General features: G+C 35.9%; 1 long non-coding RNA gene across 1 annotated transcript; it reads left to right on the plus strand.

Moving 5' to 3' along the window:
• On the plus strand, window positions 1-1,776 carry LOC133682138 (uncharacterized). Its single transcript, XR_009836620.1, has 3 exons — window positions 1-224; window positions 705-781; window positions 1,540-1,776. It is a non-coding gene; the product is annotated as an uncharacterized LOC133682138 (long non-coding RNA).
• The last annotated feature ends 283 nt before the right edge of the window (window positions 1,777-2,059 follow it).

The raw sequence follows: 2,059 nt of genomic DNA on the forward strand, positions 1-2,059 counted from the left end.
CTTTAAAAGAAGATAAAGTTACAGACTGAAGAGTAAGATGGAAAGGATCTCGTCTTCAAATATCCCTTAACTGATAGAATACACCAGAAATTTGGCGACAGAGAGAGAGAGAAACAAAAATGCCGGTGATGGAAAAGTTGAGAAGGTTTGTAGCGCAAGATCCAGTGGTGGCTGTTTGTTCTTCGTCTTCTCAATTCCGTGCTTCAATTAATGATCATGGTTCGGTAAGATGAAGATTAATTAGTTAATGAAAATGTAGAACAATCAATTTCGTGTTTGGTGGTTTTTTCGTGTGAACTGTACCAAAACAGTATTAGGGTTTCTCCAAGCCATGAAGTTTTCGTTATTTTTGTTGAATAGTTATGGTTTGATTGAAATTCACAGCTAAATCCAACTCTACAAAGCTGTGGCGTAGCTGCTCACCCCCTGACTGAAGAATATTTCTTGGGCTGAGAATAATACTGCAAAATTCTACTAATGTGCGTGCTGTAAATGAAACATTCTACCGATCCATGTGGTGCTGTTGTTTATAAGCTGGACAGACCTTATGCAATGACACCATCCTGCTTTATTTATTGTTTGCGATAAAGGGTTGATTTTTTTAATTTTTTTGGCAGATGAAAAAATCCCCAGTACTGTCAACATTTTGTTTCTAGTAATGGATTTTTTAATCTTTTTGAAAATTTCTGGTCTCTTCCTTCCAGCTGCTGTGAGGCCCATGCTGGATTCCTTAGAAGGAAGGAAGCACGTCCCTGAAAGGCGGCAGCCTTCTATTAGTGATGTGAGTATTTAGTTTTATGGTTCGTTATTTTTGGTATAAATATTTAGTTCTGTACTACTATTGGGTGGTTTGTGTTTCATACTAGTGTGCATAACTGAGCTCCTGTTTTAGGTGTTAAACCTCTAGAACCTGTGGATAATTTAGTAATTAGTATTTCTTGAACATGGCATATTATTCATGCAGTAATTATCCTTGTTCTAAAATGAACCTTGCTATAAGTATTGTTATTTTGTTGGTAATCCGTGGTGTCTCGACTTGCTCATTTAAGTTGAAATAGAAGTATCTTTTCCAGTCATGAACATTTTGATATAATAAATTAATTGAGGAAACAATTGTTCTGGGTCTGATTGGGTTACAGCTAATTGATTGCTTGCATACTTAAACAAAAGTTTGTTTGCGTACTTCAACTAAAGTTTGTTTGGTGATGCATTTTCAATTTCCCACCACCTGTTTTGTTTTTGTTAAGTTTTTATGATTATTTTTAGATGAAGAGTACACAAACCTGATGAAATTACACGGCTAAATTATCAAAGCCTCAGAGTGTTTTTTCTACGTTGTAGGGACCTGTTGTGTGCTGGATTCTGTTGTTTTCCTGATCTTTTTGAATCAGGAAAGTGCAGTCCTTAAATTGGGCATCAAAGAGCTAAGCCAATTTGTGATAGTGCAAAGGGCATTTGACATCCATGAACCATCTTCATGAGGATTCTGCTTTTCTTCCTTTTCCTGTTTTTGAGTATCGATGTCTTGCATTTCTGCAGGTGCTTGCAGGCATGACAGGGAAACAGCGGGGATGAATCATTTGATGAAGCAAGTGTCGTCTAGCACTACATGTAATTTTTTATTAGTTCTCAAAAAATACCATTCGGGTCTAATCCGTATCATAACATCATCTCCAACATTAAATTTATTGTGCCGTCTATGTAAATCAGCTCGAAGTTTATATGGTGTATTATTTGCTTTAATCTTCTTAGTGATCTCAACATGCAAATCCTGAACTCTACGTGCAAATGACTTAGCTAACTCAGACACCCTAGCACGATGAGACATGTGAAGAAGGTTTAAAGGCTTTCTAAGCTTGTAACCATGTATAACTTCAAAGGGACTCATGTCTATCGACATATTGACATAACTATTATAGGCAAATTAGGTTGTAGGAAAAAGTAAATTCTAATTTTTATTATAATCACTCACTGGACATCTCGAAAGTTGCTTAAATTTCTATTAACCATCTCAATTTGACCATCATTTTAGAGGTGGTAAGCATTAGAAAACTTCAAC

The sequence above is a fragment of the Populus nigra genome, chromosome 2, assembly GCF_951802175.1.
Source record: "Populus nigra chromosome 2, ddPopNigr1.1, whole genome shotgun sequence".
Taxonomy (NCBI): Eukaryota; Viridiplantae; Streptophyta; class Magnoliopsida; order Malpighiales; family Salicaceae; genus Populus; species Populus nigra.